We start from the raw sequence: 26,505 nt of genomic DNA, 5'->3' as shown, positions 1-26,505 counted from the left end.
GCATGGACTCAAATACTTGGGCCATCTTCCATTATCTTCCCAGGTACATCAGCAGGAATTTGAATCAGAAGTGGAGCAGTTGGGACTCAAACTGACACTCCAGTATGGGATGCAAATGTCACCAGTGGCAGCTTAACCCACTGTACCACAACATCAGCCCTTCCATGAATTTTTTGCAGTTACTTTGTACCTATCTTAAAATTCCTGTTCGGCACAATAACGTTAGACTTTTTCCCCACCACAGCAAAATGTTTTGCAATGGGCTACATATGGTCTATGGCTGAGAGTGCAGGTTTGGATGCCAAACTGCCTATCGAACTGTGGAAAAAATATGATTCTGTTTCTCATTTTCCACATTTGTAAAATGATCATGGTAGTGTTTTTTGTATCATAGTTAGGACTGAAAATGCTGCTTATTTTAGCACATACTCCAGCAGCTAATGAGTACGTCACAATGCCAATCATTTAAAAAAAAATTTTTTTTATTTGACAGAGTTAAACAGTGAGAGACAGACAGAGAGAAAGGTCTTCCTTCTGTTGGTTCACCACCCAAATGGCCACTACAGCCGGAGTTACGCCGATCCCAAGACAGGAGCCAGGTGCTTCTTCCTGGTCTCCCATGGGGGTGTAGGGGCCAAGCACTTGGGCCATCCTCTGCTGCTTTCCCAGGCCACAGCAGAGAGCTGGACTGGAAGAAGAGGAACCAGGACTAGAATCCAGTGCCCATATGGGATGCCAGCGCTGCAGGCGGAGATTAACCAAGTGAGCCATGGCACCGGCCCCCAGTCATTGTTTCTATTTGTATTTATCTATGATATGAATTTATAATTTGATTTTCTTGGTGAAAACAGTGCTTGCCCCTTTCCATGCAGTGGGCACTTGGGGTGGAGAACCAGCCTCATACCAGTCCAAATTCACCTCTACTCTTTGGAATGGCTGTTGTGTTCTTCTTGGTAAATGTTTCTCTCTGAAAACAATTTTGCTCCCATAGAGTCTCTCTGCTGTGCTTTAAAGTGTTATCTTTGTCGCACAAGGACAGTAGGATCCAACAGTGAAAGGATTGGGAGTCAGGAGTCTGGGAGCTGTGATTGAGTTTGTACCTCAGGTGCATGCCTGTTGAGCTGGGCAGGGCAAAAGGGTACTTGAACTTTGAGAACTCCAAGGTAAAACTTCAGACTTCAAGTACTGCACAAAACACTTCACAAAAGAGGCAATACAAGGTCAGCAAGCTGTCCCAGTCCAGTCTCAGGAGAGGACCTCCCCGTACTGCAGCTCTCAGCTGCAGCATTTCAGGCTGCCTTTGTTTTAGAGGTGGGGAAAACACATTCCATTTATTCTGGCCTTGTTACAAAAGCCCTAGAACCTCTCGTTCATGGCTCTGTTTGAGCAGGTGGCAATATTAAAACAGCCCAAGGGAAAAGGCCCTGGTCCCAGTCCTTGATTCTCCACCTGGGCTGAGTTGGAAGGTGTAGGAATTCTCCATCATCCTTAGTAATGGAAAGGGATTCACAGAATCTCTGTGCAACCACCTGGCTCTAGACATGAGAGCAGTGGTTCTCAGACTCTGGTACCAGGGCTGAGTCCTGCAGCAGCTGCAGGATCCTCCAGGTGATTCTGGTGCCCATGAAAGTGGAAGAAGCACCAGTCTAGACCAGAGTTGCTTATATCTCAGTGAGCATAAAAATAACCTGAGACTCTTGTTAAGATATCTATTCCAGTTCAGTAGGGAGGTGGATGGAGGGAGTGTTGGGAATTTTCACTTCTAACAAATTCTCAGGTGGTGGGGTGCTGCCAATCTTCAGCCCACACTTGAGGTAGCAAGGAGCTAAGGATGATACTGGAGGGTGGTGGTGCTAAGATTTTCGTTTCAAAATCTCAAAATTCTTTAAACTGTTGTCCCTGGGGTCCAACCAGGGGACACTCTAGGTTTCTGGACAGGCTAGAAGCTTGACACAAAAGAGCTGAGTAGTTAAGAGATGGAAAGAAAGCTTCCATTGTCAATTTGTCATGGGAAGGATTGACGTTGGAGGTTGCAGCCACAGAGCTAGTTCTGTGGGACTGAACTTGGGTCCAAAGAACTTTAAGTCTCCTCCTACAAAGGAACACTCAGTTGCTGATTATGACATAATATTATAACTTGGTTGAATTGTTTCACTGATAGTCCTTTAACTCCCCCCACTGCTTTTATTTTGGCTTTTCCTGGATCAGAGACCTTAAATGTTAAATTTTAGTCTGAGCAGAAAATACGTTTTCAGGTCATTGCTGATGGAAAAAGAAAATCTTGCTTTATTTATGCTTTACAGTTTATGAAACATTATAAATTCCTTTGTCTCACTTGTTCTAACCCAGAACAATTAACAGACACTTAGAATTGGGGCACTCTTCTCTCATTTCTAAACTCCTCAAGGGTTAGCACAGAACAAACCAACAGTGAAATCATTTCTCTGCGTTCCCCAGTAGACACAATTCTGCAAGGTGCTTCAGTCGCCTGTGTGCCTAGGACATGATCAGATCTGAAACTGGAAACAGCACAACTTTATCTGCTCATTTATGTGGTTGTAGCAGTCACCTTCTTCCATTGTGCAAACTGCATTGTATTTTAGGGAAATGAGGCGTTCCCCATTCCCACTCTGGATCCTATTAAGGTCTTGTATTAGATGCCATCCCCTCTCTGGGTTCTTCAGTTCTGAACTTCAAAGTCCAGTCCAGTGACCGACAGATACCATCCAGCACCAAATTCCAAACAGTATTCCAACAGAATACTGTTCAGCACCAAAAAAGGGAGTGATACAGCATGAGTGCACCTCAAATGCACTAGAATGGGTGATAGAAGCCAGAGTAAAAGAGTACATACTATAGAACTCCATTTATTTATTTATTTATTTATTATTTTTTTTAACAGGCAGAGTGGACAGTGAGAGAGAGAGAGAGAGAGAGAGAGAGAGAGAGAGAGAGAAAGGTCTTCCTTTTGCCATTGGTTCACCCTCCAATGGCCGCCGCGGTAGCACGCTACGGCCGGCGCACCGCGCTGATCCGATGGCAGGAGCCAGGGGCTTCTTCCTGGTCTCCCATGGGGTGCAGGGCCCAAGGACTTGAGAGCTGGCCTGGAAGAGGGGCAACCGGGACAGGATCGGTGCCCCGACCAGGACTAGAACCTGGTGTGCAGGCGCCGCAAGGCGGAGGATTAGCCTAGTGAGCCGCGGTGCCGGCCTATAGAACTCCATTTTTATGGAACTCTAGAAAATGCAAACAATTCACAGTGAGAGAAACAAAGGATTAGCCAGGAGGTGGGGATGAAAAAGCGGGCCCAAGGAACCTTTTGGGTGTGATGGACATGGAAATGGAAGTGTGAAAGATTGAGTGAGACAAGACACTGCACAGGGAATAAATCCTTTGAGGCTCTTGCACTGCATATGGAAGAGAGAGGGGAAAGATTTTAAATATTTTCTTGTGCTGTGAATGAGCCCCCCTCTTCTGTACTTTTCCAAGAGATGCAGTAAAGATTTAAATCACTTCCCCATTATTCTTAGTTGTCATTACAGAACCTTCCACCTGTTTTCCCCAAGAATCAGAGCTGTCTCACACTGGCACCTGTAACCTCTCTCTCTCTCTCTCTCTCTCTCTCTCTCTCTCTCTCAATCTGTAGTCCCTGCTCTTCAGTCTTTCCCATCCTTTCCTTGTCCCTCCTCAACTCTGTCCCTTCTATCCCATGGTCCTTCCTCACCTCTGTGATGCACTCCTTGCCTACAGGCCACTGTCTACTCCAATAATCCCTCTGATTCTCCTTTGCCATCTCTGTCTTAACTTCTTTCTACTCTCCTGTCCTGGCCAATATAGAATTAAAGAAAAGTCTGAAATTGTGTGCTGTTAAAAAAATATTTATTTATTTCAAAGGCAGAATTACAGAGAGAGAAGGAAAGACAGAGAGAGGTTTTTCACCTGCTGGTTCATTCCCCAAATGACTGCAATGGTTGGGCTAGGCTGAAGCCAGGAGCTAGAAGCTTCTTCCTGGTCTCCCACATGGGTACAAGAGCCCAAGGACTATCCTCTGCTGCTTTCCCAGGCACATTAACAGAGAGCTGGATCAGAAGTGAAGCAGCTGGGATTCGAACCAGTGCCTGTATGGGATGCTGATGCTTCAGGCTGTGGCTTTAATCTGCTGCGCTACAGCAATGGCCCAAAATTTTGTGCTATTTCACAAGAGGTAATGCTTTTTATTCTTTAAGAGGAAGATGTGATGGGACAGCAAGTGAAGCCACTGCTTGAGATGCCTGCATCCCATATTGGCATGCCTGGTTCAAATTCCACCTCTACTTTCAATCCAGCTTCCTGCTAATGTGCCTGAGAGGTATTTGGGCTCCTGTCATCACCATGAGCGATGTGGATGGAGCTCTTGGCTCCTGGCTTTGGGCTGGCCCAGCCCTGGCTGTTACAGACATTTGGAGATAGTGCCAGCAGATGGAAGAGGTCTTTGTGTCTGTAGCTCTGCCTTTCAAATAAATAATAAAGAAATAAACTTTAAAAATTAAGTGCTTTCTAATTTTTAAGGAAAAAAATGTTTAAATATGTTGGCACTTTAGCCTGCTCTTGGAGAAAAGTTTTCCTTTGTTTTAATTTTTAAGCATTGAAATATAATTCAAATGCCATAAAATTCACCCCTTTAATGTGTACAATTTATTTGTTTTTAGTAAATTTACAAGTTAAACAATCATCTCCCTATCTAATTACAGAACACTTTCATCAACTCAGAAAGCACAGCATTAAGTTAAGCCACAGCCTACAATTTCAGCAACCCATATGGGTGCCAGTTCAAATCCTGAAGGCTCCACTTCCCATCCAGCTCCCTGATAATAAACCTGAGAAAAGCAGTGGAAGATAGCCCAGGTGCTTGGGCCCCTGCACCCACATGGGAGAACCAGATGGAGTTTCAGGCTCCTGACTTTGGCCGTGGCTGTCACAACCATTTGGGTAGTGAACTGGTGGATGGAAGGACTCTTTCTCTCTGTCTCTCCCTCTCTGTAACTCTGCCTTTAAAAAAAAAAATCTTAAAAAAAAAAAGGAATCCTATACCCCTTATTAGTTACTTACTTTCCCATCTCTAGAGCCTCTGGTAAACAGTAGTCAACTCTCTGTTTCTATGTATCTGCCTGTTCTAGATATGTGATATAAATGGGATCATATGCACCAGTCTTCATGACTGCCTTCTTTCACTTCGCATAATGGTTTCAAGGTCTACCATGCTATAGCATGTATCAGCACTTACTTTTCATTTTTGTGGTCGAATAATATTCTAAATAAATTTCTTATTTTATTTATTCACATATCAGTTAGTGGAAACTTAAGTTATTCCTCTCTTTTTAGCTATACAAATAATGTTGCTAAGAACCTTCAGGCACATGTTTTGGTGTGGACATATGCTTTCAATTGTCTTGGATATATATCCAAGAATAGAATAGCTGGGGTATACAGTTACTCTGTGCTTAACTTTTGAGGAACTGCCAAATTGTTTTTCAAAGCAGCTGTACCATTTTACATTCCTGTCAGCAACGTACTACAGTTCCAATTTTTTCAAATCTTCATCAACACTTGTTATTGTCTACCATTTTTATTATTGTCATCTTAGTGGGTGTGAAGTGGTTTTCACTGTGGTTTTGATTTGCATTTCTCTGATGACTAATGGTTCTAATCATCTTTTCATGTTCATATTGGCCATAACTTCTTTGAGGAAATGTCAGATCCTGTCTATTTTTAATTGGATTGTCTTTTTTCTTTTTAATATTTTTGTGTCAAAATATTTTATTATATATGAGTTCTTTACATATTCTGGGCACTAGGCCCTAATCAGTGTATGATTGGCAAATAATTTAGTCCATGCCATGTATTGTGTGTTCACATTCTTGATGGTGTTCTTTGAAGAACATAAGTTTTAAATTCTAATGTAATCCAATTTATCTAATTTTTTTTCTTTTGCTGTTTATGCTTTGGTTATCAAGAGAAGAGCTTCTTATTTCTGATTTATATTGACTACATACTTTGGTTCTTTCCTGTTTACATGCATAAGGAATACACTAAGCAATGCATTGTTTTTTGTTGTTACAGGTCAGTAGCTCTCCCTTATCCTTAGGGAAACATTCCAAGACCCCCAGTAAATATCTGAATCTTGGCTATTTCCCAAAGGTATACTCTTTATCACACACTGTGTTCATAAGTTTTGTGGTTTGAGGTGTGACAGCAAAGCTAGAAGGAATTTTCTTTTTCTTTCTTCACAATTTCACAGATGGGAGATTCATTCTTAATATAGATCATAGTAACCTCCGCATATGATCTTCTTCCTTTCCTTGTTAAATCAAGAACTTTCACCTCTTCACTGCAAGAGAATGGTTTCTCTTAGGGACATCCAAATCACTAGCATCACCACTCTTGGGTTTTGCGGTCATCATTTAGTAAAATAAGGGTTTCTTGAACATAAGCACTGAGATTTTTTTTTTCTACAACATCAGGGTTGCTCAGAACATGTTTTATTTCATGGTTAATCCAAAGATTAACCTAAAATAATCCTAAGATTTGTCATCACAGCAAAAGCATTGAGATATTGAGGCAACTGATTTATAACCAAAAGGGCCACTCAGTGACTAGCAGGTGAGCAGCATACACAGCACGGATACTTTCACGTACTAACAGACTGGTCACCAATATACTCGTTAAGCAAAAAGAACAAGTTATATTGTTAACAGACCAGCATACTGGAATGCTAGCATCTGTTTTTTTTTTTTTTTTTTTTGAAGAGGCAATAAACGAATATACACGCAATTCATTTGTATATATACTATATATGCATTATGCATTTGGTATCTATGGAAGGATATATATAATAAACAGATAGCTTTAGTTGCCTACCAGAAAAGAAACTGGAGGACTGGGGCTTGTGCTCCAAGTAAGAGGGAGATGTCTTATACATTCTTCTGTACTTTTGAACTATAAGAATACATTACCTTTTCTGAAAGCTAAAAAAATCATAATTATTTCAGTTCCATAATATTTATTACAAGCCTACTCTGTGTCCAGCACCAGGTGCCTGTTTCTACATCATCTCTGTTTTGAAGTTGTGAGCTCCTTGGAGACAATGAGGACAATGAATACAATAAGTACAATGTCTTATTCCATTAGGGTGGCCTTGAAAATACAAGCACTCAACATGTTTTGCTGAATGAACAGGAGATTGCTCATTTTCTTCAGATAGGTTTTCTGTGCTCCATTCATATATGAGCCCCTTAAAGAGGGAAACACCCACTATTTGTCAGGCATTGCTTTAGGTGGAGTTTATTTGTTTTTATAGCATTCTCCATTCTATGGGGGGGGGGGACTTTAAAAAGCTAATAGTATTATGAGAATACTATGCATGGATTTTAAAACTCTTTTGTACCAAAATAACCTTGTCTTTTCATCTGATTTTCCATCAATTTTTTGAAGCACTCTGATATAATAATAGCCAATCCATGAAACAGGTAAGATTATCTTCATTTGGAAAATGTGAAAGTTGATTCCCTGAAAGCTGATTTTTCAGAAGATCAGAAAAATGATTCTTATTAGGTAAGTTGACCAACATCTCACAACTAATAAGTGCCAGAGTTGGGACCCAAACCCAGGTTTGCCTAACTCCAAAGTCTATGCTTTTTCTGATACCACAGTGATGAGGAATAGAAAAAGCCCCGAGCTACACCTCCCATGACTCAAGTCCTCCCACGAGTAGGGCCGGTCCTGTGAGTGGGTGACCAACTACGGAGACATGATTTGAGGAGAGCTGTTTGGTTCTGTGCCCGTGACTGCTAAGAGGACCGGAATTCTACCACTGTAGGTGCCGCCTATAAGTACTCAATACCTCCTGGTCAATATCTATTTTTTAAAGTTCTCTTTGAAAAAGTTGCAAAAGAATATACATTGATAGAAAATGAAAAAAAGATACACAAATATAAAGAGTACAGAGTGACCGCCTCTTCAAAGCCCTTCTCAATATAGTAAATGATTTTTAAAAAATCACATTAGAATATTAATAGTAAGTAGTACAAACTAAATTATTTTTGCTTTCCTGTACTTTTAATTTTTCTTTTCTGAATTTTCTGTGATGGAGATATAAGTATTTTTTTAAAAAGTTTTAGGTGCAGCAGTTGACATTACTTGGGGCAGCCAAATGATGTGTTGGAGTGCCTGATTCCAGCACCTGCTCAGCTTCTAATCCAGCTTCTAGCTATTGTGCACCTTGGGAGGCATCAGGTGATGGCCCAAGTACTTGGGCCCCTGCCATTCACATGGGAGACATGGATGGAGTTCCAGGCTACTAGCTTCAGCCTGGGCCAGCCCCAGCTCTTGTGGGCATTTGGGGAAACCAAACCATTTGGGAAACCAATCTCTCTCTCTCTCTCTCTCTCTCTCTCTCTCTCTCTGGCTTTTAAATAAATAAATTTTTAAAAAACACGTTTTTGAAAAACTAGTTTCATTAAAGATCCCAGAGAGGTTTCTGAAATTAGTGAGGCAACTTCTAAATATTTGCTGAAACCCTTACCAATGACCCTGTTGAGGCAATAACTCCTTGTTAAGCAGAAGTATTTGCTTAATCTGCTGGCCCAGAGTAACTAAGGACTAGCTCTGCTACACTGCTGAGTGAGGCTCCGGAGGGAGAACCTGGACACTCCTCCCGGACAGTGCTGACACTTCCCCAGGAGCTGACAGCTGAAAGTGAGCAGGGGAGGATATCCAGGCGTACCCTGGGCCCAGCTGCCAGGTCAGGTCAGCCCTGTGCTGTGGTAGTGTCCAGGCTCTCCCTCTGGTCCACACTCATGCTTGACACCCACCCCTAAGTTCTCTGCTATCAATTCGGCCACCTTCCTGGTAACAGTGACTCCCCTTCTACAGTGGCAGGTGTACTGAGGGCATGTCAAGGCCAAGCAGCAAAAAGGGGAGTAAGATATTTGCTTTCATGAGGCTGAGACGGTAATGGACAATTACTGAATGCCTACTATGTGCTGGCCCCTGAGCTATACTTTCGTTTTTAAAGATTTATTTGAAAGGCAGGGTTACAGAGAGCCAGAGGCAGAGAGAGAAAGAGAGAAAGGTCTTCCATCCACTGATTCACTTCCCAGATGGCTACAATGGCTGGAGCTGCACCGAAATGAAGCCAGGAGACAGGAGCTTCTTCTGCGTCTCCCATTCGGGTGCAGGGGCCCAAGGACTTGGGCCATCTTCTGCTTTCCCAGACCATAGCAGAGAGCTGGATCAGAAGTGGAGCAGCTGGGACTCAAATCAGTACCCTTATGGGATGCTGGCACTGCAGGTGGTGGCTTTACCTGCTATGCCACAGCGCCAGCCCCTAGCTATATGTTTTAAGTGCAATCCTCACAACCACTTTACCAGGGAGGTGTTTATTCCTGTTTTATAAATGAGGAAACTGAAGCTAAGAGGTATTAAGTAACTTTATTGGTATGGAAATATCAAGCAAAATATGTTAAGGGCCCTAGACAGATGAAAAAAATGTAATGCAAGTTGTTTTAAAAAAGATTACACATGGTGAAGAAGTCAGGCAGGGCTTTTAGGTGAACAAGAACAGGAAATTGTGTGCATTTATAGAATGTAGATTGTGGAAGACAGACCCCATTAAACATGTTGAACTTGGACCTCATATTCAAGGCTCACAATGTTGTGACAAATGGATAAAGTAGAACAGCTCAAGATGCAACAAAATGTAGGGATGCACTGATACACAAGGATGATTTGAGATAATACAATATATTATTCAATATGGTATCATGTGGTAAAATGCACACTACAATACTTGCAGAAAGCTTGGTTAAGGGTCTGGCATGGGGCCGGTGCTGTGGCATAGTGGGTAAAACTGCCACCTGCAGTGTAGGCATCCCATATGGGCACTGGTTTGAGTCCAAGCTGCTCCACCTCCCATCCAACTCTCTGCTATGGCCTGGGAAAGCAACAGCAGATGGCCCAAGTCCTTGGGCCACTGCACCCGCATGGAAGACCACAAAAAAGTTCCTGGCTCCTGGCTTTGGATCCTCTCAGCTCCATCCATTGTGGCCATTTGGGGAGTGAACCAGCTGATGGAAGATCTCTCTCTCTCTCTTTCTCTCTCTCTGCCTCTCTGTAATTCTGCCTTTCAAATAATAAATTAATAAATCTTTTTTTAAAAAATGGTCTGGCATGTAACAAGCACTAAGTAAATATCTCCCAATTTCTGTACATGAAGAGAAGAATGGTATAATCAAGACGGGAAAACAAGAAATAACAGCTGATTAGGACAGTCTGGTGCAAAAGAAGTATTTAGGAAAATTGGGGGAGTTTTTAATGACTTCCAAGGAATATTGATCTCCACTGTCAGACAAATCTTTTAAAAAGCACTATCTTGATGATAAACCACCCCCTACTCTGCAACATCCAATGGCTTCCCAACTGCCTACAGAATAATGACTTAACCAGACTACTCTGGGGATTAGACCTTCAGCTGTTTCATCAGAGTCTACCCCAAATTCTCCCCTTCAAAGGTACAGGCCTTGGGGCCAGTGCTGTGGCACATAGGGCAAAGCCTACACCTGTGACACTGGCATCCCACATGCATGCGGGTTCGAGACCCAGCTGCTCCACTTCCAATCGAGTTCCCTGCTAATGTGCTTGGGAAAGCAGCAAAAGATGGCCCAAGTGCTTGGGCCCCTGCACTCATGTGGAAGACCTGGAAGAAGTTTCTGACTCCTGGCTTCAGCTTGGTCCAGCCCTGGCCATTGCAGCCACTTGGGGAGCGAACAAGTGGATGGAAGATCTCTTTCTGTTGTTCTCTCTCTCTCTCTCGCTCTCTCTCTCCCTCTCTTCTGTGTAACACTGATTAAAAAAATAAAAAGGTACAGGTCTTTGAGAAGGAGGTCAGGGGAAGGCAATTTGGAGTTTTAGTCACCTGATCAAGATTTATTTACTGGATGAGCAGCTTTCTTGCCACCTGCTCCTTGGGCTACCACCTGGTGGAGGCTCTTAAACTGTAATAGATATAGATACAGAGGCTGCTCATATATGCCTCCAGAACGAGTCCCAGGGTGGGAGTGGGGCAGAGTGGAAGTGTCATGAACTAAGCAGGTTGGTAAGAGATAAACAAAGAGAATAAGCCTGCTAACACCAATCATCTTAAGAATGAAGATAATATAATTTTTTCTCTTTGTCCAGCCACCTTTTTTTTTGTTTGTTTTGTTTTTGAATGCTTCATGAGTGTTCATGGGAGTGGATTAACCAAATGCTATGTGGAATCCAATGCTTAAACATTTTTCTTTCATTAAATTCCTACAGCTCTGAGGTGTAGACACTTCTATTCCTATTTTCTAGATGAAAAACAAAGATTAGGTGTGTTTACTTGGTTTGTCTTTGGTCAAACAGCTGAATGGCAAAGCTGGGGTGCAATTACAGGTCTGTCTGAATCCAAAGTTCATTTCCTCCCCAGTACATTTCATAGCCATAAGCTTTACATTAGGGGAACCACGGCACAGGTGAAGGGTGGAGAAGACAGAAACCAGCAGGTTATAGAGGTGCCTTTGTGTCTTAGAGCAACTTGATGAGGGAGAGGACTTGTTTAAGAAATTTAAAATGCTGAGTTCTCATACTGATCTACAGGTTTGAGATTTTAGGACCGACATTAATGTTCTTTCCTGAATTCCCCCAGGTTCTCCCAGGTACTGGAGGCTGGGTACAGGTCGGTTACAGCAGTGTGAACCAGCTGCGTGTCCTGGAGCCACTCCCAACCTCAGACTTCCAGGTGCACTAGGATCTAGGTGATTGCTAATGTTTCTTCCTGGTCTAACACACCAGGATCTGTCAACTTCCTGCGGGGAGGAGAAGATAGGCTAGAGATAAAGAAGGCACATTTAATTTCCGCCTGTTCAGGCCCTCACCGTTACCTGTTCTGGTTTACATCTAGGTCTTACTGGACAAAACATAGGGGTTATTTCTTGTTTGTTAGTGTTGTTTCTTTTCTCACTTGTACTGTTCATGATTCCCCAACTCACCCCACCCAGAGAACAGAAATTTATACTAAATAATACATAAACTTTAATCTCAGAATGTTTATCTGTATCTCTTACAGTATGGATGGACATCTACTAACCCCAGTCTTACTTATTTTTATGGAAGCTGGAGTCCTCCAAGGACTTAGCTCCAAGTGATGCTTAGTTCATTTGAAGAATCTCCCTGCAGTGCTGTGGCCATGCTCTAAGAGTGAGAAATATCTTCTCTTACTTATTGTACCTTCTGATTTCCAGGTGGTACAGCTTCCTAATGGCATCCAGACCTATGACACCATGGGTTCTTCTCATTTCTGTATTTTCTTAAATCATTTTTTTTTTCTGATCGGAAACCATAGCATTTAGAAAATCCAACTTCATCTTTAGCTAGTTAGGTTTATGTGAAGAGCAGCCAGGTAGTGCTTATCAGCTCCTCCCCCCAAGCATCCTTTCATTTCCTGCCCAATATTCCTGAGCCACAGGCAGCCATTGTTTCCAGAAGCTTTGCTTGGAAGGCTCGGTACTGGGGCCTCCCAGCACTTCCTGTTGTTACAAGGCCTCTCTTTCCTGCTGAAAACAACAGCACTTCCCTGCACTATGTAACCCTTTTCAGGCAACTCACTACTTCGTTGCACTTATATGCACTAGTTCAATGCTTGCAAGTCTGGATGCTCGTTACATTTAAAATGTTTCTTATTATACAAGTACTGTAAGTTCTTTGTTAAAAAAATTTTTACATGTAGATAGATGAGCAAAAGAAAAAACACCCCTTTGGTGGTCATGCTTTAAAACTAAACATTCAATATACACAGCAGTTACCACGGGACTCTGAACTTGACTCCCAAAAGCTCAAATAGAGGCAAGGAAGCCTGCCCAGAACCTAACCTCCTGGAGGGTCTCATACCTATATGAGTGTGCAAGAAGGTCTTCTGGGAGCTTCCTAGAAGTACGAACTTCAGGAGATTCCCCTAAAAATTCTCAGAAATACCCTTGGAAAAGTCATGACGGAGATCTTTTTCAGTTTAAATTTTTATGTGTGTGTGAGGAGCTCATGGGCAACTGAACGGTGAAGTGGCAAGGAGGGGAGAGGCAGTAAGACTGCTGGGACTCAGTGTCCTCAGTCTACCTCGCTGCTGGGACTCAAACAGCGTCCTCAGTCCATGTGAGCCTCTGGAAACACAGATTGGATCGCATTTTCTCTTGCAGGGCATGCTGAGTTCTTCAGCACAATAAAGCATGAAATGGACAAACATGCAGCTGACCTCATACTGAACAGGGAGCAGTGGAAAGCCTTTCCTCTGAGATCTGGAACAAGGCAAGGATGCCCCTTCTTATCATTTCCACTCAACATAGTACTGGAAGTTCCAGCCATGGAAATTGGGCAAAACAAAGAAAGAAAAGGCACTCAAACTGGAAAGAAGTTAGAATGTCCCTGTTTGCATGCGGCATGAAAACCCTAAAGATTCCATTAAAAAAAAAGGGGGGGGGGAATCTGTTAGCTCTTATAAATGAACTCAGTAAAGCTGCAGGATACAAAATCAACACTCAAAACCTACTAGTCACATCAAGCTCCTCCCAGTGCCCTGAAAATTACCCCTCTTGCCTTCCTTTGCATTCTCCTTCCCCTGATTGAAACGGCCCCAGGAGATGCTCCTGTGTTCTTTAGAACCTGGCTGAGGGCAGTCTTCCCCAGGACTTTTGCTACAACCTCCTGTTGCCACAAACATGACACCAAACTGTGGATTTGTTTAGGTTTCTGAACACCATTTTGCTATTGCACAAATGGAGATATTCTAATTTCTTTTATTTAAAGATATTCTCGGCCGGCGCTGTGGCTTAGCAGGCTAATCCTCCGCCTTGCGGCGCCGGCACACCGGGTTCTAGTCCCGGTTGGGGCACCGGATTCTATCCCGGTGGCCCCTCTTCCAGGCCAGCTCTCTGCTATGGCCCGGGAAGGCAGTGGAGGATGGCCCAAGTCCTTGGGCCCTGCACCTGCATGGGAGACCAGGAGAAGCACCTGGCTCCTGGCTTCGGATCAGCGAGATGCACTGGCCACAGCGGCCATTGGAGGGTGAACCAATGGCAAAAAGGAAGACCTTTCTCTCTGTCTCTCTCTCTCACTATCCACTCTGTCTGTAAAAAAAAAAAAAAAAAAAAGAAAAAGAAATAAAGATATTCTCTTTTCTATGAGTTGCTGTTTTGTGGCCTCAGGGAACACAGTTGAGGAATAAGATGTGGAGTATTTTGGAGACCAACATTCCATTCTTCCCCAACTTTCTCTTAAGATCTCTGACATGGCCAGCGTCGCGGCTCAATAGGCTAATCCTCCGCCTGCGGCGCCAGCACACCAGGTTCTAGTCCCAGTCGGGGTGCCGGGTTCTGTCCCAGTTGCCCCTCTTCCAGTCCAGCTCTCTGCTATGGCCTGGGAGTGCAGTGGAGGATGGCCCAAGTGCTTGGGCCCTGCACCCCATGGGAGACCAGGAGAAGCACCTGGCTCCTGCCTTCAGATCAGCTTGGTGCACTGGCCACAGCGCGCCAGCTGCAGCAGCCATTGGAGGGTGAACCAATGGCAAAAGGAAGACCTTTCTCTCTGTCTCTCTCTCACTGTCTACTCTGCCTGTCAAAAAAAGAAAGGAAAAAAAAAATATCTCTGACACATCCCAACTAAAACACATGCTTCTGCCAAGAGACTACATGTTTATCTCTGCAAATCATACACCGTCCCTTGTGGAAGATCAGGCATAAATTAGTGGTTTATTAAAACAGCAAGAGATGATGATATTCCGTTTTTATTCTGTAGTTTTGCAATTCAAAAGTTACTTAGTATTCCCTGAAATGCGTCTCTGAAGACTGGCCTTCATTCAGAAGCTGGGTACTGTGGTTACCCACGTGTGCTTGCTCCTCTCCCGGTGACACCACTGCACCTCTGCTCTTAGTGCTATCTTCAGAGTCATTTCAGGAGTAAGGCTCCCTGGTGAGGATAGCACCAAGGATTACTGTCAAGTTTGTGGGCATCTCCTTAGGCGAGGAGGTGTTTATAAATTAAATGTAAAGGATGCAGACAACTAGTTAAAGACAATGCTAGTTTACTTCTGACACTCTTATTTCTGTAGTTAAAGGAGCTGGATATTCACTTCTTTTACTCTCCTCACCCTTTAATATATGTGCTGCCGAAGCGAGCACACTCTCCTCAGCCTTTAAAACATCAAAATCGAAATTTGTGTCGATTTGCAGTTGAAAATGTCTGCCCTCCATCTGCTCCAGGGTATCCCAGGAATGTGCAGCTTTTACAAGGCAAGACCCAGGTTCTGATCCTTTTTCTTGGGTACACAGAGTGGGTTAGATGCCTGCACAGCACTATGGACACAACGGCAACCTCCTGTCCTGGGGGCAACAGCCTGGAAGAGGCTCCAAGTGAAGACTGATGTTCCACCCAGGCTTGCACACAAGGAGATCACTGAAAACTTCAATCAAGGAAGTAAGGGCAAGACTCTGGGTTTTAAAATATTGTTCAGGATCATTTAGAAGCAAGAAACCTTCAAAGAAATGATCCAGGCATTGGGTGACTTAGCTCCAGGTCAGTACTGCGAAGCTTTCCTGATATCCTAAGGTAGGAGGAGGAACTTGTAATATGTAGTCTAGCATCCAGTACAGAATTAATACTTGAGTTCTCTTTCCTTTAAGTATGTGCTTTTCTTCTATTTTGTAAACTCCACGAAGAGGTGTGTCCATCTTACTCAACTTTTAAGACATTACCCACAACCTTGGTTTACAGTCTGGTAATTTCCTGTTATTTGAGCAGTGCCAGGAACAAGGCAGAGCACATATAGGGGTGAATAAGTAAAAGGAAAGGCTGGGCTGGGATGCAGAGCCATCAACCAAACACCGTGTAGGACATGACAGGTGATATGGTCTTAGCTAGGGCACAGCGAGCCTTTGCAGGGACTACCAAATACATCTTTGTCTCCAGTGGTTTTTTCTTCTTCCTAAATCCACATTTATTTTCTCCTTTCTGGCCACCCCAACCCTACCTCCAAGCATTTACTCCATACTCTATCCCTGTTCTCCACTTTTTGGCCCACCAAAAAGAATCCTGTGATGTCAGACTTGGAAGGAAACTTAAGATTGTCTTATTGAACCTGTTTAATTCAGTGCCAGGAAATTGAGGCTCCTGGATTGTGGGGAAATTAGTTACATGAGGTAATTCAAAGATGGTGCCCAAACGAAGTAAGGTGGGCGGAATCCAAAGTTGTTTACCACTAAAACTAACTGGCTACGCAACATCAAGGGAGGTAACAAAACTAGTAACAAATGTATAGACATATGGTTGGTCCTATAAGAAATCGCCCCGTAAAATGACCGTTTAAGTGATTGGTTGGTCCTTAGTCCTGCCCCAATGACTGCAGTTTTGTGCTATAAAAGGCTCTGTTACGTGCGAAATAAACGAGTTCTTGCTAGACTTGGCTCCCCACTGCATCTGACTGTCTCCGGGATCGGCAGGCTGGGGAACAGGCGAGCGGCGCACTTACCTTTCCTCGGACCCAGTCCATCCTGTACGGGTGGACTAAGACCCTGCACTGGATATTCAGAGATCTATGCAAGATCACCCAGCTCCACAATGTCAAAGCCCAAGAGCTGGAGAGAGACTGAGAAGGGACAGTAGTAATTTGAAAAGTGGTTAAGAGTCCTTTTATTACTAATTCTCAGGATTTGTCACTTTGGTGTCAGAAGTAATTTAGGGTATTGAAACTTAGACACACCCTTAGCAGTCAAATTAAATGAATTATGTTCATTGGATTCCAACATAGAAAACATGGTACTAGATAAGGATTTAAATAAGTTACTTATACTTAGAATACGCTGCCCACGACCTCACCTTATCATCAATTGAATTACACAGTTAAATTGTGGGTAGAACAGAAATGTCAGAAAAAGTCCTTTTTTTGCTCACTCTACAGATGTCAGGCAGGAGTCACTGGGTTTAATGATCTCTCTCTGGAGAGAGAGGAAAGGGATTCCTTTTCTGAGTGATTGCCAGATAAAATACAGAACATCCAGTTATCTGTCCCCAGTGTTGTATGGAACACTTGAAGTTACTTTGAAAAGTCTCTGGGAGGGGCCTGCGCTGTGGCCTGAAGCGCCGGAATCCCACATGGGTGCTGGTTCGAGTCCTGGCTGCTCCTCTTCCAATCCAGCTCTCCAATATGGCCTGGGAAAGCAGTACAAGATGGCCCAAGTCCTTGGGCCCCTGAACCCACATGGGAGACCCGAAGGAAGCTCCTGGCTCCTGGCTTCAGATAGGCACAGCTCCGGCTGTTGTAGCCAACTGGGGGGTGAACCAACAGATGGAAGACCTCTCTCTCTCTCTCTGCCTATCTTCTCTCTGTGTAACTCTGACTTTCAAATAAATAAATAAATCTTAAAAAAAAAAGTCTGTGGGAATCTGTGGGAAAATGGAATGAAACAATGTTTATTTTGGCGCAAAAAAACTTCAAAACCATGCATTGTATTTTCATAATATGCATTTTCCATAAACTTTTTGAAGACTCCGTGGGTATTAAAACATAAATTTTTTCATGATTTGTTGTTTATGTGGAATTCAAATGGAGCTGAATGTTTTGTATTCTTACTTGTTCGATGTGGCCACCCCATTTCTGAGCCTCTCTCTCATTCTTTGCTAGGCCCTGCTCAATGCCCTACAGGCCTATCCGTGGGATGCTTCTCATGATTTAGCTTCCTCCAGAAGTAGGAGGAACTGAGAAAGGCGTGGGCAGCGGTGCGGTGGGTATGCCAGGAAGATGGACTACTCATAGGATCAGAGACTTCTAGATGTCCAGAAGTGTCAGTGGTTCCCCTCTCTATAGAGAAGCTATTTCCCCACTTGGTTTCTGGAAGAAAAGAGAGAGCAGGGTTGAAGCCAGCCTTGACATCATAGCTAGGCTTCCTCTTCACCATGGGTGTACTGGTCTTCCAAGCCTGTACATATGCAGCATCCCTTGCTCCCTGAGGAACATTTCTACTTTGCACATCTTTTCTTGTATGAATATGTGAGAGCAGGGAGCCCTCACAGAAAAGTGAGTAGGAAGATACCAGGTGATCTCTGAGTTAAGGAGTCTAACTTCTCTTGCTTTTCCCTTTTCTTAGAACATTTATGGTGTGTCAGGCATTGGCTATGTGTCTCACATTTATTACTTTGTTCAACACATACAACCCTGCAAGCAACTACAACTATCCTTATTTCAAAGAGGAAAAATCAGGGGTAGGGACTGGTGCCCAGCAGGTTAAGCTGCTGCTGGAGATGCCTGTGTCCCACATCAGCGTATGTAGGATTGATCCTTGCTTCCCTCTCCTACTGATCCAGCTTCCCACTAATGTACACTTTAGGAGGCATCAGGTGATAGCTCAAGTGCTTGGGTCTCTGCCACCCATATGGGATACCCAGATGGAGTTGCTGGCTCACAGTTTTAGCCTGGTCCTACCATGGCTGTGGTAGCCATTTGGAAGTGAACCAATGGATGGAAGGCCTCTTTCTTTCTCTCCCTCTCTATCACCCTATCTTTCAAATAAACAAAATTTTAAGAAAAGATGAAAAATAGAAGGCTGAGAGAAATATTTTTCCTTGGTGAACTTTATTCAGTTTGTAAGTGATACAGCAAATCTTTAAGCTGAGTCTCTCTGATTCCCAACCCCAGCTGAACCAGCCTACGATTTTGCTGGTTTTTCAGACTTCACTCTAGCACCTACTAGTTGCTCAATAAACAAGTGGAAATGAATGGATCTAGACTTGAGGAGCCACACTTCCATAGACTCACCTGCTAATCAGAAGAATAACTTGTTAAGATGTTTCTATGTATTTCTTATACTTTTAAAACTCATCAAAATATAATTTGAATCAAATATTTCATGGCTGCTGATTTCATTACAATATTTGTGTATTTAAATAAGATGTTTTTGTTACAGATCGTGAGTTCCACAGACCTTGAAACTCCTAGTTGCTTTTGGCATTTACCACAGTGTTTCAGGAGGACGTATTCTCTGTGTAATTCAGGATTCAGATGTCTTTGGAAAATCTCCCTGTGGAATGCCCCATCTCAGCCGCTGGCTAGTCCCTGCCTTTTTAAGAATTTTCCTGAAACATGCTCTGACTTTCAATTTTATGTGCAGTAGCAGTAACCAATGGTCTGTGCATAGCTCTGAGTAATCCATTGAGAAATTCATTTTTCCTTTTGATCTTGATGTACATTTGGTATTAATTTTTTTTTCTCAGTGTGTTTCCTCTCACACATAAATGACCTCAGTCTGTTTCTAGCCGAGGATTGTTGGAGCTGAATGAAGGTGCAGGACTTTAACTGAAAATCCTGGAAGCTACTGGCCCAGGTTGCAACTGTAATTTCAAAGTCCAGCTAGGCATAGCAACTGTTAGACACACTCGCTGAGTCACAGGACATCAGGTTGTGAAACCGATCAGGTCTCTACTTGGAGGAATATGTCAACAAATATGAAAAATATGAAAAAAGAAAACCACCACCACCAACTTGGGAAAAATGTGGTGGGGCACAGGTTGGGTACAAGCTGTGACATGCGTTCCACTGTGGTTCAGATGAACACTGCAGGAATGTTCAAAACCCCTGAGTGTCAGGGCAGAATGTGAGAGAACATCTGGGAGACTCCTGAGAGGGAGCAAGAATGTGCTGCACACAGATTTCTAGTTGTTACATAGTATCAGTGATGGATTTTTCACTCATGCCTCCTATGTCCCTGCCACCATAAAGTTTCTATAGTATAGTAACCCTATGAACATCCAAAACACCTACGTTTATGGGAATATATTTAAGAAGAGTCCTGCTGCTCTCAGAGTAGATGGGACTCCCTGATACTCCTTAGAACCCTATTTCAAGAAAGAACAATGCTAATTTGGGGAGATTTTCTTCTTATAGCTGTGTAACACTGAGCAAAAAATTTTTTAACCTCTTGCTGCCTTTGCTGCTTCATCTATCAAATGGGGAGAATTATGATAGGAACTATCTCACAGAGTTATTGAGCAAATTAAATGACTTAACATATGTATAGCACTCAGAACAGTGCCTGACATACAAAGCACGGTGCACAGGTTTGCTGTTCATTACTTTATCAGTTCCAGCACCAGCAACACCAGCTTAAGATAACCACGAATGCCATCCCCTCCTTGCAGCCTTTGCAGGTTTCCACAATTGGATGCACCCTCTTTTCCCCTCCCTTTTCTGGTCACCTGACTTATTTTGCCGAGATCTAAATTCACTTGCAGTCTTGCTATTTATGTCCCTTTTACTAAATAACTCCTTACACTATTGTATTGTTCACTGTGCATAGCATATATGAAGTATCTGCCTGGTAAAATGCCTAGTTCCAGTTTCCTCAGATGCCTTTTGGATGTGCCCTGCCTACCAGATTCTCCACTGTCCTTGACCCCAGATAACTTCCTGGCTAATATAACAACTGTGGTCTTCTCATCCTCAATTTCGTATTCCTTGAGATCATCAAGACTCGTTTGTTTTTCTGTTCAATAATTTTATAGGCACCTGCTCTACACAGGATCTGCTAAGCATTAATGAGGAAACAACTTCTGCGATATTTCCCAATTTACCCATTGAAGTAAAGCTCATGCAAATGTTTGATCAGTTCTTCTGGCCAGTTGAGCAATCAAGGGAAAAAAAGAAAAATGCCATATGTTTTCCCTGATCTGTGGTAACATAGTGAAAACAAAAATGTAATGTATGTAAGTGAAACTGACATTTTGAGATTTGATGATTGTTTACAGCCCTTGTCTCTACTGTTGAGGAACAGTGTTTTTTTCTTCCTACTATTTGTTGAATTATTTAATTAGTGAAGGGTTAATCTTCTGAGTATAAAATAATCTGAAAGTAGATGATTGCAAAAATTAAAAGAAAGAATAAGAAAGGAAGGAGAAGGGAGAGTGAGAGCATGGGCAGGAGGGAGGGTCAGGTGGAAAGGATCACTACGCTCTTAAATCTGTATATGAAATACATAAAATTTGTTCTAATTTTAAAAAAATTTAAAAAAGGGAAGGAGTAGGGTACAGTTAAAGTGACCTTGTGTTTTGGAAAAACACACACATACACAAGACATGTGCTCAGACAAGCGCCAGCATACTTACAGGGAAAGAAGGCAGAATAATAACTCTGGGACTGTCTGAGGTATTCTTGACCATATGGTCAAACAAAATTAAAATTGCTTCAGAAAGAAATTCACTTCAATTCCTCCAGCAGACTGCAGCCTGTGCTTGTGTGCAGTATCAGCACCCACATGCACACTGAGCACTTGGCTGGGTGCCTCACAGCCTTTGTATTTGATCTGATCCTCACAGTACCCTGTGAGGTAAGAATTACCATTCTCATTTGAGAGGAGGAGACTTGACTCTCAAGGAAACAGGTTCCACGTCACATCGTAGAGCTGGTAAGTGGCTTAGATTGTGTCTACCCTGTGTATCTGTCATGACTGCTGAGAGGGCCAAATGATGCTAATTTTCATAAACACTAAAGCTACCCCTACATTGAAGTAGTCACCAAATCCTACTGGAATCAGATGAGGCATTTGGGAGAGCAACCTCTGGAGGCCTTTGTGGGCCTTCGAATTCTTGAATACCACTAAAACCACCATAGCACTTTAAATGATGCAATGAGACAAGAACAAGTCATCTCAAGAGATGGCCACTGGCATCAACTGAGTTTTCTGACCGCATGAATTATTTATTTCCATACACCAGACCCTCCATGTGTACCCTAAATGTGGCTCAGCCAAATTAGAGCTGCCAACAAGATGTGTATCTATTGTGCTTTCAGTTTGCATTTCCCTGGTGACTAAGGAGAGCGCACGTCTTTTCAGGTGCTTTCCATCTGCAGTACTCTTCAGTGAAATGTCTGCTCATGTCTTCTGCCCACTTTCTAATTGAATTGTCTGGGATTTTTTTGCTGCTGAGGTTTAAAAGAGGTGATATCCCTGTTTTTGAGGGTGGAGTGGAGAGATGGAGCGAAGAGCCATTAAAAATAAAATATAGTGAAGTGACTCTTTGGTAGGCTTTTAATTCAGAAATCACTTTTAAAAACCTCCATCAAGAATCTACTCTCCTTGTGCCCCGAGGCAGCTTTGCAGAGTGGCTGCGCTCAGCACAGACAGCCCTGTGCAGATGAGCCACGAGCAAGCCGCAGGTATAAATGGCTGCGGCCCTATCCAACCTACAGATCAGTAAAAGCTCCTGATCTCAGGGCTGTGGAGATGCTGCCTCTGATATTGTCTCCCTCTCCCCCTCAGAGGCCAGCCCCCTCTGCAGCATGGGCGCCACACACCCATCCTTCTCCTTACTGTGGCTCAAATCCCTGGGGGGAGGCTCTATGTGGTCTCCTCCCCCATGCCCTTCTCCTAAATCCCTCTTTCCCCAACTTGCCATGCCACTAGCTCCAACCTAAGGAGGCCACGTTTCCCGGGAGGGTCCCACACCTGCCCTATCTGGTCACCCCATCTTTCCACTATACCACCAGGCCTACAGGATTCTGTGTCTCCACTTTGAGGACTGGAGTTAGGGTTCTGGGAAACCTGACTCGCTCTTTGGCAATGTCCTAAATGTCGATCAGTTCCCACAGTACAGCAAGTGCTATTTTTAAAGCACTTTTATGTATATTATCTTCCGAGATTCCTGCAGTTCTTGGGAGCTAGACATTATCTCAATTTTGATGATAAGACTGAGACTCAGAGAGGTTAAATAACTTGTCCCACGTCACACAGCCAGTAAGCAAAAGAACTATGATGGAAACCTATGTTTTCTGTTTCCCATTCCAGTTCAGTATTACAGAGAGGGGCAGACCACAGTAAAATTACAGTCTGTACAGATTGTGTCCATTGAGGTTAGAGCCTAACCACCATTTGAGACCTTTTTTTTTTTCCATGAGAAAATACATCTCAGATTCCAAGTAATCAATGTGCAAGTGTTCCTCTAGAGCATAACTAATTTTTAATTTTGAGGCTGTTTCTATTGTCTCGCCACTGAAGATTTCACATATCTAAAATCGTATTGGTCAGGGCCTGAAGGGAAGATTGGGAAACAAAGCCTCTGGAGTGAAACTGGGGCTCAGCACTTAATAGACGGAACTGCAGGCACTTTGCTCCACTTCTCCAGGCCTCGGTTTCCTCCCCTGTACAATAAGGGCAGCGTGAGCCCTGAGAGACTACTGCACAAATGGAATGAGTAATGCATGCTTTTGAAGTGCCTAGAGCAGTCCGTGCAGAGTCAGCCTGCAATCAATGTGGAATTCTGTTGTTGGTTAAAGGAGGAAGTCAGGCTGATTACAACACGGAATATATTCTCTCTGGTCAGGGGAGATCCTTGTTTATTGGAAAATATTAACAGCATTCCCTTCCATTTCTAAGGTGCCCCAATATGGAAGATGGGTGCTACGGCCACACTGTGTAGAGAGGACTGGCTGGCAGGGCCCAGGAGCTGTGACTTCAAGGAAACCACAAAGCCCCAAGGCTGGAGCTCCCTAATCACAGGGAAATCTGACCTTTGTTGTGAGCATCTCACCAGAGAACAGAGAGCTACAGATTCCATGTTTCCAGAAGCAGTGTCTGGGTTCCCGTTGAGGATATGAAGCCAAGAAGAGAGCTAGCAGGGATGAGGGGGCCCAGCCAAAGAAACCAGCAGTCACACAACTGGTCAGCCAGGAGCCCTGCCAGGGAAGCAGGCCAGAAGGGCAGGGTGGGGACTAGAAAGGGGGCCACCACCACAAGCCAAACAGGAGGTGAGGGGGAGCCAGGAGATTAGGTGTCAGGGAAAGCAAGGGGGGACAGCAAGGTGCCAGAAGAGCAGTGGGTCTCACTGCTGCTGGGGGCGGTGTGCCTGGGTATCATTCCCCCCAGGGGAGCCTAGCTCCATCCTTGTCTTCAGAGGGGTTGGAGCACTGTCTAGGGCCCACCCGGGTTGCCCCTCCACGATGCATGTTCACGTGCTAGAGTTGTGCAGTGAGAAGACTGCGCATGATAATAAAGACCTAACACAAAGCGGGCAGTGCCACTTTAACCTCCCAAGGCACTGCTTCCTCCACTTGCTCAAGTCCATTTGCTATGTTCAATAAGTGAAACTGGCAGCTGATTTCAGTTTTACCTGAGCACGTAATTTCTCACAAAGTAACTGTTGTAAAACACTTTCATCAATAAGGCGTGAAAACTTTACTAAATAGTAGGTCACGTAGCAAAAGCAAAGGAATAATGGGGTTGGAGTCAGAACCAGGCTCGCTCATGTTTCTGCTTCTTCCTGCCTCTCTATCTTTGGATGAGTCACTTCACTTCCTGAGTCCATCCCTCACCTCTCAGTGGAGATGACAACTGTTGTGAAGGTCAAGACACAGTAGAGGGTAAGCATTACTAGCACTGTGAAGTAAGCACTGAGCACACATAGCTCCAATATAATAATCAAGTAGCACTGGTTTCTAAAATAAGCGTTTATCACTTGTATTAAGAAAAAAGCTCAGAAAATGACCTATTTTAAAAAGAGTACATTGGGTAAACATAATGAGCAAGTTCTAGTATGTCAGAATCAGAACTTGAAACACTAAAAGAATGCTCAGATATTAGTGAGAATTGCTAATCTTGCCTCCTGGAAACATGACAGTTGGGAAACATAAATATCTTCACAAAGGTTTGGGATACAGACATGGACAATAGGTATGCAGTGGAATATTAATATTAATGAAAATTGAGTCCTCTTTTGAAGGAGGAAGAGCAATATTTCCTTCCAACAAACACTCCTGGTTTGAACTTGAATTCTGGTTTGGGCTGTTTTGGTTTAGTATTTCCAACATTTGGAACAAACAGTATCTTTCATCAAGGCAGCATGGTTTTATAGGAAAGCGTGGGCTCTGGAATCTGACAAACTGGGCTCCTATCCATGTAAACCCTTACTGCTTCTATATGACTTTGGCAAGTTATTTAGTTTTACTGAGCCTTGGTACTCTCACCTGCAATATGAAGACAGTACTATCCATCTAATAGGGTTAAATAACACCTGCCATATTTCAAGTATACTGCTTGGCACCGAGATGGGGGCTAGTAAATGGAAATTCTAGTTACCACTATGGAAGTTCCTTGACCTCTGTCTGGCACTGCCAGGAAGTTGGGGGGAAAAAGATCAAGGCGATTGCGTGCTACATGTCAACATGAGTGAGCAGCAGAGCAAGGCTGTCAAACAGGGTAATGCAGCCAGGTTCCATAGAGTGCAGGGTCTGGAACTCGTGTCTGTATGAGACACACAGATAGACAGACAGAGAGATATCCAGTCAGATCTCTGCTCTGGCTGGATCACATCTGAAGCACTGGGTGCAGTTTTTAGAAGCTCATCTGGCCGGCACACCGGCGCCGTTGCTCACTTGGCTAATCCTCTGCCTGAGGCGCTGGCGCCCGGGGTTCTAGTCCCGGCTGGAGCACCGGATACTAGTCCTGGTTGCTCCTCTTCCAGTCCAGCTCTCTGCTGTGGCCCGGGAAGGCAGCAGAAGATGGCCCAAATCCTTGGGTCCCTGCAACTGCATGGGAGACCGGGTGGAAGTACCTGGCTCCTGGCTTCGGATTGGCGCAATGCCAGCCATAGCGGCCATTAGGGGAGTGAACCAACGGAAGGAAAACCTTTCTCTCTGTCTTTCTCTCACTGTCTATAACTCTGTCTCTCTCTTTCTCTCACTGTCTAACTCTGCCTGGCAAAAAAGCACAAAATTAAAAAAAAAAGCTCATCTTAAAATATGGGGAATTGGGACCAGCGATGTGGCATAGCAGGTTAAGCCACTGCCTGCAGGGCTGGCATCTCATATGAGCACTGGTTCATGTCCCAGCTGCTCCACTTCAGATCAAGCTCCTTGGACCCAGGAAAGCATCGGAAGATGGCCCAAGTGCTTGGGTCCCTGCACCCATGTGGGAAACCCAGAAGAAACTACTGGCTCCTAGCTTTGGCCTAGCCTGGCTCTGCCCTGGTCGTTGTGGCCATTTGGTGACTGAACCAATGGATGGAAGACTCCTCTCTCTCTCTCTGTCTCTCCCTCTCATTGTAACTGTGACTTTCAAATAAATAAATAAATTCATAAATAAATACATAAATAAAATACAAGGAATCCAAGGGCCAGCGCTGTGGCATAGTGAGTTAAGCTGTTACCTGTGACCCTGGCATCATCATGGGTGCCGGTTCATGTCCAGCTGCTCTACCTCCAATCCAGCTCCCTGCTAATATTTCTGGGAAGGCAGCCGAAGATGGCCCAAGTGCTTGGGCCCCTGCACCTATGGACCTGAATGGAGCTCCTGGCTCCTGCCTTTGGCCTGACCCAGCCCTGACTGTTGTGGCCATTTGGGGAGTGAACCAGTTCACTCTCTCTCTCTTTGTCTCTTGCTCTCTCTCTGTGACTCTGCCTTTCAAATAAATACATAAAACTTA

General features: G+C 43.8%; 1 protein-coding gene and 1 non-coding gene across 3 annotated transcripts in view; both read right to left on the bottom strand.

The window, feature by feature from the left end:
* The window catches only part of ARHGAP31 (Rho GTPase activating protein 31), a 130,272-nt gene that overhangs the window by 53,256 nt on the left and 50,511 nt on the right, over positions 1 to 26,505 (bottom strand). The window lies entirely within an intron of this gene.
* Positions 6,502 to 6,579, bottom strand: LOC133752884 (small nucleolar RNA SNORD58). The gene has a single exon (XR_009864987.1). It is a non-coding gene; the product is annotated as a small nucleolar RNA SNORD58 (small nucleolar RNA).

Source organism: Lepus europaeus, chromosome 2, assembly GCF_033115175.1.
Source record: "Lepus europaeus isolate LE1 chromosome 2, mLepTim1.pri, whole genome shotgun sequence".
In the NCBI taxonomy this organism is placed as follows: Eukaryota; Metazoa; Chordata; class Mammalia; order Lagomorpha; family Leporidae; genus Lepus; species Lepus europaeus.
This window is presented reverse-complemented; position numbering and strand designations above follow the sequence as displayed.